At 47.6% G+C, this 20,134-nt stretch overlaps 1 pseudogene; it reads right to left on the reverse strand.

The window, feature by feature from the left end:
* Positions 1-8,327: 8,327 nt before the first annotated feature.
* LOC106571228 (uncharacterized) lies at positions 8,328-19,693 on the reverse strand (annotated as a pseudogene).
* Between the last annotated feature and the right edge of the window lie 441 nt (positions 19,694-20,134).

The following is a 20,134-nucleotide window of genomic DNA, read 5'->3' on the forward strand; positions in this document are numbered from 1 at the left end:
TGTCTTCTCACCCTGATAGGACACAGTCATGACCTGTCACCTCAGACTGAATCAACCTTGCACATGTCGTTTTAGTGGGGAAATGTTAGCATTGCTAGAGTAAAGTGACCAGATTTCTGAAAAGAAAACCCAGGACTTTTCCAGTTTGGCAGTCAATATTCCATTAAAATATCCAATGTTATTATCGATGAAATAGAAAGGGGGACAATTCCGGTTTCATATATTTAATCTAACAGGCTCACTGTGATAGAAAGAGAAAACAACTATATTATAGAAACACTACAGACAAGACAGAACTGTCTGATCTGAACAGCCATTCAGTGGTCCTGGTAGTCTGGGTAGAATAAGAGCAGAAGAGAACATGAGCAAGTATTTTTTTTTTAAAGAGACAATAGTATATGTGAAATACTTAACATAATAACAAATAAGATGATGAGATTGGTAACTACATAAAATACTTATACCAACTTAATCTGTATATTTTTCAGAAGAATGTATCTTCAGGATTGCTCTGTCTTTGGCCAGCTTCTCCATGAACTCCTGGCAGGGGAGGATGAAGTTTGTCTTCACAATAAGCATGGCCTTGATGGTCAGAACAGTGAACCTATTTCTTGCTGCTGTCCATATATCATTCATTTGGGAGAACTCTCTCGAATGGTGCATTACTTCACAACAGATGCTAATCTAGCCAGGTTAGTGTGTGGGATGTCGTTCTCTTTGAAGTGTGTAACCACCGTGCTCCATCTCTGACTAAGTGTTGTCTCAGATGTTTTCCATTCTTCAAGTGATCCCCCCCCTTTAGGAACTCTTGCAGGCCAGTAACCTCGTCAAACAATGCATCCTCATTGATGGTCACATTGGGGCATTTTTCCTGCAGTGTGGCTGCTGCCTTCTGGATCTCTTCACGCTGAGGTTGCCTTTTAAAAGGAGACAATGTAAATCTTTTAGATTATCTGTGTGCTTTCCCCATGCTTGCAAGTAATTCACAGCCATAGTGAAGAATGATTGGGATGTTTTGAGAAAGCTCTCTTTAGACATTGCTCCATTTTCCTCTAGCTCTCTCAGAAGTCCTCTGACCAAAACTGGAATGAAGTTGTTGTCATGTCTTGCAGTCAATTTTGTCTCAATGTTTCTCAGAATTGCAGTTGACTCCACAGCACAGCGGTCCTGGCCTTCAAGCATCATGTTCACGTCACTGAATACGGTCAGGTTTCCATGGACAAAGTTCAGTCAGTGGATCATCGAACATTGTTCGCAGGACAACAGGGCATTTGTCTTCAGAAAGAAAAAAGGATTTCAAATGGCACATACATTTTCAGCACCCTTTCTAGAGCAGGGAGCATGGACTTGCGGTGTCCTAAAATGTTATGACACTCCTGGCCAACAAACTCACAAAAGCTCTTCAATTTTTCTACTCTGATGGTGAAAATATGAAAATATCTTTGTGAGCAGGTACTCAACATCAAGGGGAATCATATCCAAAGCTGTTCTGGCCGTGTTATGAATGATGTGGGCAGGACAACCTAAGCCAATCACCTCCCGCTGCAGAGCCTTTTTAACTTTGATATGGACATTGACCCTCCCTGGCCTATTCAGTCCTCCGACGTTGGTATTTGTGTTGTCGGCAGAGAATGTTTTCCAGGTTACATTTTTGGATGACCACCAGGACCTCAGCTGCAATTTCCTCTGCTGTTTCTCCTTTCAATTCAACAAAATCAAGCAGTTTTGTTTCCACAGCTGTGCTGCCATCATATATCTTACTCACTATGGTGTCACATTTTGTCCTAGCACATGTAAACTTTGGCTCATTAAGCTTCCGTGTCAGTTGTGCTGTGCAGTCCATAGATCTGTAACTATGATTGTGTCGCATAGTGTGGTATACAAAGACACCCTCCTGCACAGCTAAATCATATTCTTCTTGGGAAGGCTCTACCTTCTTGAAGAATGTGGTGACAGAGGGCACACCAACACGGGCAATCAGAGAGGCTTTATGCTTTTTCGTCTGCTGATGTTCTACCACTGCCGTTCTTCCCCCGCTGCCAATTCGGAAAAAGAGGAATTACAAAGGTTGCTGTGAACCATTCTATCGTCTTGACCTGAGCGTATAAACGGAAATTCTCATCATGTTGCCATTAAAATGGCATTTTCCGTTTCTTGGAAAGAACCATCCTCTGTCTGCTCTTCTTCACTCTCCTTGTGTCACTCTTCTTACTCTTAACTTTTTATTCTCTCCAATCTCTCTCCTCTTTTCTTCACTCATCTTCCTTCTCTTTCTTCCTTTCCTTCTCTTCACCTTTCCACCTCACTCTTCTACACTCTCCTCGCTTCACTTTTTTTACTCCCTTAATTTTTCCTTCTCATTCTCTTTTCCTTCCTCTCCAATCTTTAATAATAAATAATACACTATTAGATAAAATACTTTGGTTAACAGATTCCCATTGCTTGCCTCATTTTTGTATTTTATCTCAAAAACATTGTTTGGAATAATAAATTGGCGGGCTCTGTAATCATATCTTTACCTTTCCTCTCTCATTCATTCATCCAGTCTTCCTCCTCTCCTTCCACTCTAACAGAAAACATTATGCTAATGTTATCCATGAAAATTTCTAATTATATTTTCACACTACACTTATTATAATGCCAAACCATTAAAATTGTAATCTACAAATAAATATTCTCAATTAATTGTGCATTCATTTAATATATTTTCAAAATAGCCAGTCCAAGGCATGTGAATGTTTTTTAACCTTGCTACCATGACAGTAGCTAGCTAACTAGATAACTAACTTAGTCTACATAGCTAATGTTAGATAGCATAACATATGTAAAACCTTATAGAGCAGATAATCTATCTATATAATAAATTATGACATAACATCACTAGCTAGTATCAGAAACGATTATAACTTAGCTGGCTTGAAAAGACGCTTGTGGTGATGTTGTGTATTAACTTTGACACTTGCTAGCTTCTGGCTGAGTTTTCCCACATCAGTTTTCTCTAAAACTATCGTGAGCAAGTAGTTAGTAGAAGAAGAGTGAATGAAGCTGCTATAGCGAGCAGCCCGCTCTGTTGGCAAAAACAAGCACAACGTGACTGAGACGTCAAACGGTAGGCTCTTCTGCCTGGTCTTTCTTGCCATGTAAAATATTATTTCACTTTGCGGTCTGTTTTTAATGCACAGTTAAAAATGAGGACATTTCCGGGGACAGCTACAGCTGGAGATAGGCCACCAAAAACGGGGACGTCTGGTCACCCTACTAATTTCCTATTTCCACAAACCGCAAAGTGTACTTTCAAATGGTATCAAGAATATGCATATCCTTGCTTCAGGTCCTGAACTACAGGCAGTTAGAGTTGGGTATGTTATTTTAGGTGAAAATTGAAAGGGTACGATCCTGGAACCGTCGACAATAAGTGTAATTGACGGCACGCACTTGTTTTCCTTTAAGGCTATTACAATAGTCCCAAAAAAGTGGAATTGTGCATTTGTCAGGCTGGACCATACAGTATTGAGTGCAAATTTGACTTGGAAAGTTGTCTATTGAACAGCTACCAATCAGTGAAGTTTATATTCATGAATTTTCAGTTGATGCTCCGCCCAGATGTGAAGAGTAGTCTGGTGGACCTTCAAACTTTGTATTTGTATTAGCCAACAGAAACTACCAGCGCATAGGTTTAATCTACCAACCTCACACCTTCCCCGTAAACCTGTGGTAGTCTGTTAACACAGCCAAAGTCATACACTGGCCATTTCTACTCTTAAAATGTGATTTAACATTTACATTTAAGTCATTTAGCAGACGCTCTTATCCAGAGCGACTTACAAAATGGTGCATTCACCTTATGATATCCAGTGGAACAACCACTTTACAATAGTGCATCTAAATATTTTAAGGGGGGGGGGGGGGGGGGGTTAGAAGGATTACTTTATCCTATCCTAGGTATTCCTTAAAGAGGTGGGGTTTCAGGTGTCTCCGGAAGGTGGTGATTGACTCCGCTGTCCTGGCGTCGTGAGGGAGCTTGTTCCACCATTGGGGTGCCAGAGCAGCGAACAGTTTTGACTGGGCTGAGCGGGAACTGTGCTTCCTCAGAGGTAGGGGGGCCAGCAGGCCAGTGGTGGATGAACGCAGTGCCCTTGTTTGGGTGTAGGGCCTGATCAGAGCCTGAAGGTATGGAGGTGCCGTTCCCTTCACAGCTCCGTAGGCAATCACCATGGTCTTGTAGCGGATGCGAGCTTCAACTGGAAGCCAGTGGAGAGAGCGGAGGAGCGGGGTGACGTGAGAGAACTTGGGAAGGTTGAACACCAGACGGGCTGCGGCGTTCTGGATGAGTTGTAGGGGTTTAATGGCACAGGCAGGGAGCCCAGCCAACAGCGAGTTGCAGTAATCCAGACGGGAGATGACAAGTGCCTGGATTAGGACCTGCGCCGCTTCCTGTGTGAGGCAGTGTCGTACTCTGCGAATGTTGTAGAGCATGAACCTACAGGATCGGGTCACCGCCTTGATGTTAGTGGAGAACGACAGGGTGTTGTCCAGGATCACGCCAAGGTTCTTAGCACTCTGGGAGGAGGACACAAGGGAGTTGTCAACCGTGATGGCGAGATCATGGAACGGGCAGTCCTTCCCCGGGAGGAAGAGCAGCTCCGTCTTGCCGAGGTTCAGCTTGAGCTGGTGATCCGTCATCCACACTGATATGTCTGACAGACATGCAGAGATGCGATTCGCCGCCTGGTTATCAGAAGGGGGAAAGGAGAAGATTAATTGTGTGTCGTCTGCATAGCAATGATAGGAGAGACCATGTGAGGATATGACAGAGCCAAGTGACTTGGTGTATAGCGAGAATAGGAGAGGGTCTAGAACAGAGCCCTGGGGGACACCAGTGGTGAGAGCGCATGGTGCGGAGACGGATTCTCGCCACGCCACCTGGTAGGAGCGACCTGTCAGGTAGGACGCAATCCAAGCGTGGGCCGCGCCGGAGATGCCCAACTCGGAGAGGGTGGAGAGGAGGATCTGATGGTTCACAGTATCAAAGGCAGCAGATAGGTCTAGAAGGATGAGAGCAGAGGAGAGAGAGTTAGCTTTAGCAGTGCGGAGAGCCTCCGTGACACAGAGAAGAGCAGTCTCAGTTGAATGCCCAGTCTTGAAACCTGACTGATTAGGATCAAGAAGGTCATTCTGAGAGAGATAGCAGGAGAGCTGGCCAAGGACGGCACGTTCAAGAGTTTTGGAGAGAAAAGAAAAAAGGGATACTGGTCTGTAGTTGTTGACATCGGAGGGATCGAGTGTAGGTTTTTTCAGAAGGGGTGCAACTCTCGCTCTCTTGAAGACGGAAGGGACGTAGCCAGCGGTCAAGGATGAGTTGATGAGCGAGGTGAGGAAGGGGAGAAGGTCTCCGGAAATGGTCTGGAGAAGGGAGGAGGGGATAGGGTCAAGTGGGCAGGTTGTTGGGCGGCCGGCCGTCACAAGACGCGAGATTTCATCTGGAGAGAGAGGGGAGAAAGAGGTCAAAGCACAGGGTAGGGCAGTGTGAGCAGGACCAGCGGTGTCGTTTGACTTAGCAAACGAGGATCGGATATCGTCAACCTTCTTTTCAAAATGGTTGACGAAGTCATCCGCAGAGAGGGAGGAGGGGGAGGGGGAGGAGAAGGTAGCAAAGAGCTTCCTAGGGTTAGAGGCAGATGCTTGGAATTTAGAGTGGTAGAAAGTGGCTTTAGCAGCAGAGACAGAAGAGGAGAATGTAGAGAGGAGTGAGTGAAAGGATGCCAGGTCCGCAGGGAGGCGAGTTTTCCTCCATTTCCGCTCGGCTGCCCGGAGCCCTGTTCTGTGAGCTCGTAGTGAGTCGTCGAGCCACGGAGCAGGAGGGGAGGACCGAGCCGGCCTGGAGGATAGGGGACAGAGAAAATTAAAGGATGCAGAAAGGGAGGCGAGGAGGGTTGAGGAGGCAGAATCAGGAGATAGGTTGGAGAAGGTTTGAGCAGAGGGAAGAGATGATAGGATGGAAGAGGAGAGAGTAGCGGGAGAGAGAGAGCGAAGGTTGGGACGGCGCAATACCATCCGAGTAGGGGCAGAGTGAGAAGTGTTGGATGAGAGCAAGAGGGAAAAGGATACAAGGTAGTGGTCGGAGATTTGGAGGGGAGTTGCAATGAGATTAGTGGAAGAACAGCATCTAGTAAAGATGAGGTCAAGCATATTGCCTGCCTTGTGAGTAGGGGGGGAAGGTGAGAGGGTGAGGTCAAAAGAGGAGAGGAGTGGAAAGAAGGAGGCAGAGAGGAATGAGTCAAAGGTAGACGTGGGGAGGTTAAAGTCACCCAGAACTGTGAGAGGTGAGCCATCCTCAGGAAAGGAACTTATCAAGGCGTCAAGCTCATTGATGAACTCTCCAAGGGAACCTGGAGGGCGATAAATGATAAGGATGTTAAGCTTGAAAGGGCTGGTAACTGTGACAGCATGGAATTCAAATGAGGAGATAGACAGATGGGTCAGGGGAGAAAGAGAGAATGTCCACTTGGGAGAGATGAGGATTCCAGTGCCACCACCCCGCTGGCTCGATGCTCTAGGGGTATGCGAGAACACGTGGGCAGACGAAGAGAGAGCAGTAGGAGTAGCAGTGTTATCTGTGGTAATCCATGTTTCCGTCAGCGCCAGGAAGTCTAGGGACTGGAGGGTAGCATAGGCTGAGATGAACTCAGCCTTGTTGGCTGCAGACCGGCAGTTCCAGAGGCTGCCGGAGACCTGGAACTCCACGTGGGTCGTGCGCGCTGGGACTACCAGGTTGGAGTGGCAGCGGCCACGCGGTGTGAAGCGTTTGTATGGCCTGTGCAGAGAGGAGAGAACAGGGATAGACAGACACATAGTTGACAAGCTACAGAAGTGTTGTTTCTTGTATTATTGACTCCTGTGTCTTTAGAGAACTGTTTCACTTTGATATCCTTTTTCTTCTGTCCTGATTTTCTATTTCTTTTCTTCTGTTAACTAGATATTCTTTGTTGTTCTTCGTTAGCTAGCTAGCTTCTTCCAAAAGAGTCCCTAGCAACTGCTTAGCAACTGGTAAACAATTCAGCTAGCTAAGATAACTACAATTTTATGAAAAATAGTTATTTTTCAAAAGCCTATCTTCTTTGTTTGTTGCTTGTTTTTTCTCCTATTCAGTCTTGCAGTTTTCTTTTGCTTTTTTCCGATGTACTTCACTCTAAAAACCATGTAAATTTCAATATTTGTAGGAGCTCATTTTTCAGCTGCTGCTGCTCAAATTGGAGTTCCGGAACATTAGTAACTAAAAATAAATAAATTAACCTAACCACACTTTAAAAAAAATACAATATGACTTGTGGACAACCCCACAAGCACGGAGCCACAGTTGTGATTAAAAATTAAATGAAACACTTTACTCAGTAAGGTCACACCTATAGTCACTCCCACAACGGCCAACTTTGAGTCGTTGATGAACTAGTCTTACGCACAATAGCATTGGATGAGGGCATCTGCCAGGAACAATGATCATGTGTTACACTAGTGAGAAGCTGTAGCATGTGCGTCTAGACTGGGAAAAGTAGCCACTCGTTTACATTTCCAGGTCCTTCCCTCTGACGAGTAGAATTCACCTTGAAAAACTCAACAGGAGTTTGCACAACTGTCGGGAGTGAAAAAGCAACACTGTTAGTGGATTGTGTCACAGCATGTGCACAGAGGATCACCTTATCCCTCAATACCACAGTTACTGTGTACACCTCACAGGGAGGATCCCAACAGAGTCCAGTCTTGCTGCAGCACTGACTGGTGTAATGACTGACCCGACTCATCACATGCTGCCTCAGGCTAGATACCAGTACTCCGCCGTCTCACCCTGGGACTCAGCGGCACTAACAGCCTAAACATCAGTAAACTCAATGCATGGACCGTTGAATTAGGTAAAGTTCATTCAGGAAGTAAATCAAAATGCCAATTCTACATGCCTCAGAAGAGAGAAATTGGAATCTGTTTACTTCCAAAATTGAAAGACCAACACCGCTGCAGTCAGAGCTCGCCTCCATCCACAGCCTTGGAGCCCTGCTGGCATCACTTTGGGGGAATATGCTGGAACACTGAGTCAGTTCTTCCTACTACACTGGAAGCCTGTTCTGCTTTTATACCAATTGTTTATTTTAAAAGTTACTTTTCCCTCAGATGGAAAATTGGTTTGCAGCTTAAAACTGGTGCCGAGTTGCAGAATTACAAAAGGGGTTGATTTATACATGTCAGATGACTGAAGTATATGCCTTGATGTTGAATGCAAATAACCAGATGAGCATTAAAGATACCTTAATTTTAAGTTACCGTTTCCGACCCACTCACACTGCCATGCCTGATGAAAAGCCAAATTAGAGAAATTGATAGATTGAGGTGCAAGTGAATCAAACCAAAAAATGTAGAACACTTTATTTGAACTTTCCTCACATCGGACATTTACACACGAAGAACCTGTCCAGATGAAACATATGCGATGCTCCTCAGATGTCTTTGCCCTGTTGAGAGAAAAACCTGTTAGTTCAGTTGTGTTTGACAGAGTCTGAAAATCATTCCATACCTTTCTCATTGTTGTCCTGGTTCACACACCATCCACTACAGAGGCCAGAGGGACTACTGGCGTCACAGATGAGCTCAACGCAATGGACAAAGAGCTACGAACCAAATAGACAAAGGGATGATTACCACTCAAACAAAATGTACCTAAACAGAAACTATTTTGTGAACTTTACCTGGCCACTAAGGTAATTAACATCCTTGGCGAAGGAGAACATCTGGACCTCAAAGTGTATGATGTGAGAGGGGAAGTGGACCCTGGAGTCATCCACCACTGGGTGGAAGACCACATGGTACAGAGCCTCCGGTTTCTCACAGCTGCCAGTGGAGACAGGAACCAAGTTAAGCAGACAAATAAAAAAAGCTGTAACCACAACCACCTTGTGAATGAAGTCCTACGGTGGTTTGGTCTGAATTCTTTAGAAATAGCCTGATTAGGCTGGCCCTACCTGAGGGGGTATACTACAAAGCAGGTTCAAGGAGTTAACATACCTACATATTCTGATAACTTTTTAGAAAGATCTACTGAATACAACCATGTTCATTTAGATTGAAATAATGCACTCAAAAAAGTTATCAGGGTTGGAACGCTAAGTCAGCATTAAATCCAAAGTAACCCACTACCCAAAACACTTGTCTGGGTCAAAAATAGAACAAGTTACCCATTAATGAGATACCATCTGGGTTGGGAGACAGTCCTTGTTGAGTGTGGCCCAGTAGTGGTCAAGGAATAGCGCCACCTTGGGGTCAGTGGACCTGGTAAGCACCACCTCAAAGTACAGAGGCTGTCTTAGATATGTCACCACGGGGTTGTCCTCCTCCTGGTGGAACGAGTTATATGAGGCATCTGGAACATAGAAATAGAAAACTGGGGGAAGTGTTCAGCGGCCATGAAACAGGGAGGTACCTGAACTTATCCAATAAGAAATGCTCATTTTCATATCCTGTTGTGCCCCAATAAACATGACAGATCTATAGCAAATGCTACATCAACTAGAGGCTTCTGCTGAATTCACCAACCACCTACTCCATAACTACTCCTGCAGACCGGAGCTGGTTGGATAAGTGGAAGTATTACAGGTTGGAAATATTTCCACCCAGGCAATCAGAAGGCAAGATTAAGCCTTGACAATACTGCTTACATTTTTTCAATTTATCAAGATTATAAATGCAGTGAAGGAGACCTGCTAAGTTTATGCCAATGATGGAATATTCAATCCTCAGATCAGGACTGACTAAAATGTAGAGGCCAGGGGTCAAATTGAAATTAAGTCCTGGGAGTGCATTCTGACGAAGAACAGGAAAGGTAATCCAATTTTTCTTATAGTAATTCTGAGTTTAGTGAGCGCCAAACTTGGTGGGTGTCAAATTAGCTAGCCTGTGATGGCCGAGCTATCAACTCAGAATATTGCAAAATGTGCTTTCGCCGAAAAACTATTTTAAAATCTGACACCGCGATTGCATAAAGGAGTTCTGTATCTATAATTCTTAAAATAATTGTTATGTTTTTTGTAAACGTTTATCGTGAGTAATTTAGTAAATTCACCGGAAGTTTGCGGTGGGTATGCTAGCTCTGAACATCACATGCTAATGTAAAAAGCTGTTTTTTGATATAAATATGAACTTGATTGAACAAAACATGCATGTATTGTATAACATAATGTCCTAGGAGTGTCATCTGATGATGCATTTAGCCGTGGTTTTGGTTTTTGTGACATATATGCTTGCTTTGAAAATGGCTGTGTGATTATTTTTGGCAGGGTACTCTCCTGACATAATCTAATGTTTTGCTTTCGCTGTAAAGCCTTTTTGAAATCGGACAATGTGGTTATATTAACGAGAGTCTTGTCTTTAAAATGGTGTAAAATAGTCATATGTTTGAGAAATTGAAGTTATAACATTTTTAAGGTATTTGTATTTTGCGCCACGCTCTACCATTGGATATTGGTGAGGCGTTCCGCTAGCGGAACGTCTGTCCCTAACAGGTTTTAAGAGTGTGCTCCTAATCTCAGCTCGTTACCTGTATAAAAGACACCTGGGAGCCAGAAATCTTTCTGATTGAGAGGGGGTCAAATACTTATTTCCCTCATTAAAATGCAAATCAATTTATAACATTTTTGACATGCGTTTTTCTAGATTTTTTGGTTGTTATTCTGTCTCTCACTGTTCAAATAAACCTACCATTAAATTATAGACTGATCATTTCTTTGTCAGTGGGCAAATGTACAAAATCAGCAGGGGGTCAAATACTTTTTTCCCTCACTGTAAATGAAGAGTGAACAGACTGGGAAACAGTTGGAGCATTCATTAGTCAATTTCATTTAGAATTTTAGCTTAACGTGTTCAGGGAGAGCGTCATACCTCAAACACTGTATTCGGTGAAGAGAAGGGCACTGTGATAGTGATGTTTGAGTCACCCTCTTAAATACTGTTGAGCAAGCTCCTTGGTGAGAGAAAGGGGCGTAGTCCAGAGAACACAGTTCCATACCAACGTCCTGCAGTACAGCATACACAACGGCAGGGTGAGAGAAAAGAGCGTAGTCCAGAGAACACAGTTCCATACCAACGTCCTGCAGTACAGCGTACACAACGGCAGGGTGAGAGAAAGGGGCGTAGTCCAGAGAACACAGTTCCATACCAACGTCCTGCAGTACAGCATACACAACGGCAGGGTGAGAGAAAAGGGCATAGTCCAGAGAACACAGTTCCATACCAACGTCCTGCAGTACAGCATACACAACGGCAGGGTGAGAGAAAAGGGCATAGTCCAGAGAACACAGTTCCATACCAACGTCCTGCAGTACAGCATACACAACGGCAGGGTGAGAGAAAAGGGCATAGTCCAGAGAACACAGTTCCATACCAACGTCCTGCAGTACAGCGTACACAACGGCAGGGTGAGAGAAAAGGGCATAGTCCAGAGAACACAGTTCCATACCAACGTCCTGCAGTACAGCGTACACAACGGCAGGGTGAGAGAAAAGGGCATAGTCCAGAGAACACAGTTCCATACCAACATCCTGCAGTACAGCATACACAACGGCAGGGTGAGGGAAAGGGGCGTACTCCGGCAAGATGACCGGGCCATAGATCAGCTGAAGAGTGAAGGATGTGACTCCTTGTTCCAGTCTTTTCTGTAGATACAGTTGAAGTTGGAAGTTTACATTCAAGTTAATGACTCCAACCTAAGTGTTTTTAAACCCCTGTACACATTTCTTAATAAACTATAGTTTTGGCAAGTCGGTTATGACATCTACTTTGTGCATGACACAAGTAATTTTTCAACAAATGTTTACAGACAGATATTCACTGCATCACAATTCCACTGGGTCAGAGGTTTACACTAAGTTAAGTGCCTTTAAACAGCTTGGAAAATTCCAGAAAATGATGTCATGGCTTTAGAAGCTTCTGATAGGCTACTTGACATAATTTAAGTCAATTGGAGGTGTACCTGTGGATGTATTTCAAGGCCTACCTTCAAACTCAGTGCCTCTTTTCTTGACATCATCAAATCAAAATCAAATCAAATGTATTTATATAGCCCTTCTTACATCAGCTGATATCACAAAGTGCTGTACAGAAACCCAGCGTAAAACCCCAAACAGCAAGCAATGCAGGTGTAGAAGCACGGGAAAATGCAGGTGTAGAATCATGGGAAAAAGCAAAAGATATCAGCCAAGACCTCAGAAAACAATGGTTGACCTCTGCAAGTCTGGTTCATGCTTGGGAGCAATTTCCAAACGCCTGAAGCTACCACGTTCATCTGTACAAACAATAGTCCGCAAGTATAAACACCATGGGACCACTCAGCTGTCATACTGCTCAGGAATGAGACGCTTTCTGTCTCCTAGAGATGAACGTACTTTGGTGCAAAAAGTGCAAATCAATCCCAGAACAGCAGGAAAGGACCTTATGAAGATGCTGGAGGAAACGGGTACAAAAGTATCTATATCCACAGTAAAACGAGTCCTATATCAACATAACCTGAAAGGCCACTCAGCACAGACAAAGCCACTGCTCCAAAACCACCATAAAAAAGCCAGACTACGGTTTGAAACTGCACATGGGGACAAAGATCGTACTTTTTGGAGAAATGTCCTCTGGTCTGATGAAACAAAAATAGAACTATTTGGCCATAATGACCATCATTATGTTTGGAGGAAAAAGGGGGAGGCTTGCAAGCTGAAAAACACCATCCCAACCGTGAAGCACGGGGGTGGCAGCATCATGTTGTGGGGGTGCTTTGCTGCAAGAGGGACTGGTGCACTTCACAAAATAGATGACATGAGGAAAGAAAATTGTCGATATATTGAAACAACATTTCAAGATATCAGTCAGGAAGTTAAAGCTTGGTCGCAAATGGGTCTTCCAAATGGACAATGACCCCAAGCATACTTCCAAAGTTGTGGCAAAATGGCTTATGGACAACAAAGTCAAGGTATTGGAGTGGCCATCACAAAGCCCTGACCTCAATCCTATAGAACATTTGTGGGCAGAACTGAAAAAGCGTGTGCGAGCAAGGACGCCTTCAAACCTGACTCAGTTACACCAGCTCTGTCAGGAGGAATGGGCCAAAATTCACCCAATTTATTGTGGAAACGTTGCAGAAGGCTACATGAAACATTTCACCCAAGTTAAACAATTTAAAGGCAATGCTACCAAATACTAATTGAGTGTATGTAAACTTCTGACCCACTGGGAATGTGATGAAAGAAACAAAAGCTGAAAAATCATTCTCTCTACTATTATTCTGACATTTCACATTCTTAAAATAAAGTGGTGATCCTAACAGACTTAAAACAGGGAATTTTTACTGGGATTAAAAGTCAGGAATTGTGAAAAACTGATTTTAAATGTATTTGGCTAAGGTGTATGTCACAGTATCCAACGAAGGTGGCGCCCCTCCTTGGTCGGCGCGGCGCTCGGCGGTCGTCGTCGCCGGCCTATTAGCTGCCACCGATTTATGTTTCTGTGTCTTTTGGTTTTGTCTGTCTATCCCGCACCTGTTTCGTGTCTGTCATTAGTGGGGGGTTATTTAGTGTGTGTTTTCAGTTTGGGTTCTCGTGCGGGATTGTTTTATGTCAACTCTGGACAGTTGTGAGTGAGTGCTGCGCTCGTTGCTAATTATATTTACCGGGCTGCGCCCCGTGCGTCTTTTGTTTTGGGAACGTGTTTTCCCGAGTTGAATTTATGTGCGCCCTGTGCCTTTCGGCTTCTTGTGTTGTTCCTGGATTTTCTATTAAAAACCACTATCACTCCGGACCTCTGTCTCCTGCACCTGACTCTGCCTCTCTACTGATCCTGGTAATCGTGACAGAATCCCGCACCCCCGATGGAGTCAGCAGGAGCAGAAGCGCCGTCCGTGGCTGAGCAGGTGTCGCAACACGCCAGCCTTCTCCACCGCCTGGGCTCGGCCATGGACCAGGTGTTAGCCCGGTTGGAGAGCTGGGCGAGAGGTGCTCCCCCAGCCAGACCAGCTCCGGGTCCTCATCCGGCGCCCCCACCAACACACACTGAAGCGGGCTCCGGCGGTATCCGAATTACACCTCCCAGGGAATTCGATGGGACGGCCACTGGGTGTAAGGGTTTTTTGCTCCAGTTAGAACTGTACCTGGCGACCGTCCGACCCCCTCCCTCTGACGAAGAGAGGGTGAGCGTCTTCGTCTCGTGTCTCACGGGTCGAGCCCTGGAATGGGCCAATGCGGTCTGGGATGGCCCAGACTCGGCTCGGGGCGACTACCCAGAGTTCACCCACCGCTTCCGGGCACTATTCGATCATCCCCCGGAGGGCAGGGCGGCGGTTGAGCGGCTATTCCACTTGAGACAGGAGACGAGGAGCGCTCAGGATTTCGCTCTGGAATTCCGGACTCTCGCCGCTGGATCGGGGTGGAACGAGCGGGCCCTGATAGACCACTATAGGTGTAGTCTTCGCGAGGACGTCCGCCGGGAGCTGGCTTGTAGGGACAACACCTCCACCCTAGACCAACTGGTGGATTTGTCCATTAGATTGGACAACCTACTGGCTGCCTGGGGACGTTCCAGTCGGGGTCTGTTCGTTCCGCCTCCCAGTCCTCCTGCTCCACAGCCCATGGAGATAGGGGGGGCTGCGTCGAGGAGGACCGGAGGGGGGGTCTCTCCTGCACCCGCTGTGGGCGCAGAGGACACACTGTGGACCGGTGCTGGGGAGGTCCACCCGGGAGTTCGGAGGGCAGGCAGAGCACTACTTCGACCCCCCAGGTGAGTCCGCACCAGCCACACCCAGAGCCCCCTGTCAACCACATGTACACCTCCGTTAGTTTTCCTGATTTTTCCCCTCACTTCCAGTATAGGGCACTAGTCGATTCAGGTGCAGCTGGGAGTTTTATGGACCGTGGGTTAGCTAAGAGGTTAGGGATTCCCCTGGTTCAGCTGGACCACCCCTTCCCCGTGCACGCCCTAGATAGTCGACCGCTAGGGTCAGGCCAAGTAGGGGAGGTCACAGTGCCACTGGTTATGCAGACGTGGGGGGGTCATGAGGAACGTATCAGCCTGTTCCTCATTGACTCCCCGGCGTTTCCGGTGGTACTGGGAATCCCCTGGCTAGCCACTCACAACCCTCAGATTTCGTGGAGGCAGAGGGCTCTTACGGGGTGGTCGAGGGAGTGCTCAGGTAGGTGCATAGGAGTTTCCATCGGTGCGACTACGGTGGAGAGTCCAGACCAAGTCTCCACCGTGCACATTCCCTCAGAGTATGCCGATTTGGCTATCGCCTTCAGTAAGACGAAGGCGACTCTATTACCCCCCCCCCCATCAACGAGGAGATTGTGCGATAAACCTCCAGGCCGACGCGGTCCTTCCTAGGAGTCACGTGTATCCTCTGTCTCAGGAGGAGACAGCGGCTATGGAGACATACGTCGCTGAGTCCTTGAGACAGGGATACATTCGGCCATCCAAGTCCCCCGTCTCCTCAAGTTTTTTTTTCGTGAAGAAGGAGGGAGGTCTGCGCCTGTGCATTGACTATAGAGGTCTAAATGCTATCACAGTGGGTTTCAGTTACCCGCTACCTCTCATTGCTACGGCAGTGGAGTCATTTCACGGGGCGCGCTTCTTCACGAAATTAGATCTCAGGAGTGCGTATAACCTGGTGCATATCCGAGATGGAGACGAGTGGAAAACCGCATTTAGCACCACATCGGGCCATTATGAGTACCTCGTCATGCCATATGGGTTAAAGAACGCTCCCGCTGTCTTCCAATCCTTTGTGGACGAGGTCCTTAGGGACATGCTCGGGCAGGGTGTGGTGGTGTACATCGATGACATCCTGATCTACTCCGCCACACGCGCCGAGCATGTGTCCCTGGTGCGTAAAGTGCTTGGGCGGCTGCTGGAGCATAACCTATACGTCAAGGCTGAGAAATGTGAGTTCTCCAAACGAGCCGTCTCTTTTCTGGGATACCGCATTTCCACCTCGGGGGTGGTAGTGGAATGTGACCGCGTTACGGCTGTGCATAATTGGCCAACCCCAACCACTGTGAAGGAGGTGCAGCGGTTCTTGGGGTTCGCTAATTATTATCGGAGGTTTATCCGGGGTTTTGGCCAGGTAGCGGCTCCCATTACCTCACTGATGAAGGGGGGTCCGGTGCGGCTACGATGGTCTGCAGAGGCGGACAGAGCCTTCCATCGTCTGAAGGTGCTGTTTACCAACGCTCCTGTCCTGGCGCATCCGGATCCCTCTTTGCCATTCATAGTGGAGGTGGACGCGTCCGAGGCTGGGGTAGGAGCTGTGCTATCGCAGCGCTCGGGCGTTCCTCCGAAGCTCCGCCCATGTGCATTCTTTTCCAAGAAGCTGAGCCCGGCAGAGTGCAACTATGATGTAGGGGACCGGGAGCTGTTAGCCGTGGTCAGGGCTTTGACGGTGTGGAGACATTGGCTTGAGGGGGCACGTCACCCTTTTCTCATCTGGACCGACCACCGTAACCTGGAGTTTATCCGGGCAGCGAGGAGGCTTAATCCCCGTCAGGCAAGGTGGGCCATGTTCTTTACGAGGTTTCACTTTACCCTCTCGTACATTCCAGGTTCCCGGAACCGGAAGGCTGACGCAATGTCGCGTCTACGACACCGAGGAGCGGACCATCGATCCTACTCCCATACTTCCCGCCTCCTGTCTGGTGGCACCGGTGGTATGGGAGGTGGATGCGGACATCGAGCGGGCGGGTTGGTCAGAACCCACTCCACCTCAGTGTCCCGTGGGCCTGAAATACGTTCCGCTTGGTGTGCGCGATCGCCTGATCCGATGGTCCCACACTCTACCCTCCTCGGGTCATCCTGGGGTGGAACGGACAGTGCGGGGCCTGAAGGGGAGGTACTGGTGGCCCACCTTGGTTGAGGATGTTCGGCGTTATGTCTCTTCCTGTTCGGTATGCGCCCAGTGCAAGGCTCCTAGACACCTGCCTCGAGGGAAATTACAGCCCTCCCCGTTCCACAACGGCCTTGGTCTCACCTCTCGGTGGATTTCCTCACGGATCTCCCGCCGTCCCAGGGGAACACTGCGATCCTGGTCGTTGTGGACCGGTTCTCAAAGTCGTGCCGTCTGCTCCCTTTGCCCTGTCTTCCTACGGCCCTGCAGACTGCGGAGGCCCTGTTCACCCATGTCTTCCGGCACTATGGGGTGCCCGAGGACATCGTATCTGATCGGTGTCCCCAGGTCACGTCCAGGGTGTGGAGATCATTTATGGAGAGGCTGGGGGTCTCGGTCAGCCTGACCTCGGGTTTCCACCCCGAGAGTAATGGGCAGGTCGAGCGCATTAACCAGGATGTGGGCAGGTTTCTGCGGTCATATTGCCGGGACCGGCCAGGGGAGTGGGCGCAGTTCGTACCATGGGCCGAGATGGCCCAGAACTCTCAGTGCCACACCTCTACTAACCTGTCACCCTTCCAGGTTGTATTGGGGTATCAGCCGGTCCTGGTGCCATGGCAACAGAGCCAGACGGATGCTCCTGCGGTGGAGGCATGGGTGAAGCGCTCTCTGGAGACCTGGAATGCGGTCCAGGAGTGTCTAAGGAGGGCTGGTGAGCGACACAAAGAGAGAGCTGACCGCCACTGCAGTGAAGCCAGAGTCTGGCTCTCGACCCGGAACCTGCCCCTCCGCCTGCCCTGCCGGAAGCTGGGTCCGCGGTTTGTGGGGCCGTTCAAAGTCCTGAGGAGGATAAACGAGGTGTGTTACAGGTTACAACTCCCTTCATATTACCGCATTAACCCCTCGTTTCATGTGTCTCTCCTCAGGCCGGTGGTAGCTGGTCCGCTACAGGACGATGAGGTGCTGGAGGTCCCCCCGCCCCCCGTACACAGTCCGAGCCATCCTGGACTCCCGACGTCGGGTAGGGGGCCTGCAGTACCTCGTGGACTGGGAGGGGTACGGTCCGGAGGAGAGGTGCTGGGTTCCGGCAGTGGACATTCTGGATCCACCTATGCTGCAGGAATTCCACCGTCGCCGTCCGGATCGGCCAGCGCCTCGCCCTCTGGGCCGTCCCCGAGGCCGGCGTCGGCGCACGGCACCAGGGAGGGGTACTGTCACAGTATCCAACGAAGGTGGCGCCCCTCCTCGGTCGGGCGGTGCTCGGCGGTCGTCGTCGCCGGCCTATTAGCTGCCACCGATTTATGTTTCTGTGTCTTTTGGTTTTGTCTGTCTATCCCGCACCTGTTTCGTGTCTGTCATTAGTGGGGGGTTATTTAGTGTGTATTTTCAGTTTGGGTTCTCGTGCGGGATTGTTTTATGTCAACTCTGGACAGTTGTGAGTGAGTGCTGTCCAGGGATCTGTGCTCCTGAACATTAAAGCCTTTGGCATTGCACTCTGCAACAGTTAGCACACAGATGGGAAAGGTGACATTCAGCAGCTCCACATCAATGTTGAAAGTCCCCAACTCAAACACAAGCACTGGTTGTTCAGCGTCCAAGGGCGTGTCTGTTCATTGGCACAAAATAAATCATTTAAATGCTTAGCAGAAACCTGCATTTTGGGGATAATCCCACCATGTTTCAGTACATTGTCTTCCTTTCAGTGCCTAATTAACTGGACTCAGCATCCCAACAGCACCTTTAAACTAAACCTTACTCAGTTGCGAACTTGTGGAGGCCTGGCCATTGGAGGTGTGGTGATAGGTAAGAGGACTTTGTATCTGGTGTCCTCGTTGCATCCTCCTCAATCCACAGCAACTCAAGCATGGGCTCAATGGTGTAAGTGAAGTAGTGGTCATCCTGAATATGGCTGTTAGATAGTCAAGTGATCATTTAGTAATATTTCTTGATAAGATACATTTTACACAAGTCAGATTTTAGAGTTTTCCCCTGAAAGAAAGCAAAGGGAGAAGTGTTACTGCAAAGCACTGACAAGTGCGTCACTGACTGAAAAGTAGTATTTTATGGCAGCCATTTCCTCAGGGTCCAGTCTCTTGGCATCAATCCCCATGTATACCGCCAACATGGTGAAGGCATCAGAGGAGATCAGTGGGTCTAGGTGCCTGGGCATGTACCAGGTGATCATTTCTGGAGTGAAGGCCACTGCCCCTGTAGTGAAACATCTTCAGTAGACCAGGGAACCTTGTAGCAAATAAAAAATGTGCCCTTTGACAAATTCAGGTAGTTCTTTGTTTCAAAACTCCCAACTGAACACTACCTAGGTAGATCAAGCAACACAAATGAAAGTCGTGCCAATAGTTCACTGGTGTTGGACAAGCAGCAGTGGCATCTATTCGAGTCACCAGCCACTTCTGCTCAAAGGTTGAGATCAGCCTCATCGGAACCCCAGCTACCTGTTCAGGGGGCAACCACACCAGGGCTGTGCTCAGTAGGGCACCGTGTAGTAAAACGTTGCACAGAGCAAAAAACTAACAATTTGACAAGTTCAGGTAGGGCCACTTGGTTTCCAAACATTTGCTCTACTGAACACAACCCAGTCAGAAAACATAGGGGGGATAAACAGTTAGCTCATGGAGGAAGTGGAGAAAGTCAGCTTACATCCTGTAGGTATGTCTCCTCTGCATTATCAGGGCTCCTCAACACTAGCCATTTGGGAGTGTTGCCTATTGCATAGCCCTTTCTTTGGAGCTCATCCACCTTCATGACCTTCTTGCTAGGACTGAAGACCACTGCTGTCATGCATCCTGAAGCAAGATCCTGTTTTAGGAAATGGAAACATGAATTAACCAACTTCTTACTAAAGGCAAATTGTTCGGCGCCAACTTATCATTTTGCAATGGAATTAAAGAAACGTGGCTACCTCAGCACCTCTGAGGTTGCCGCTCCTTGCCTTAAGCTGCTCAAGGACGGTTTGGAATGCTGGAAGACTCCTGACCGACACCTAGGGGAGAAAGGCCATTACTCCCCATACAGTATATGGCAATATATTCTCCCTCCCATACAATAGGAAATCAAGTCAACTCATTTCTTAATAGTCTCGTCAATTTCAGTCTGCTCTCCTAAAAACGCAATGAAGAGCCAATGTTCCTCTGACCATATTCTGTAAGCATTTTGAGGTGGTGAGTGAAATCAAGAACAGTTGAGAAAAAGCCAAGACCTCTGCTTTGTTGCAGAATAAAC

The sequence above is a fragment of the Salmo salar genome, chromosome 15, assembly GCF_965601325.2.
Source record: "Salmo salar chromosome 15, fSalSal1, whole genome shotgun sequence".
Lineage (NCBI taxonomy): Eukaryota > Metazoa > Chordata > Actinopteri > Salmoniformes > Salmonidae > Salmo > Salmo salar.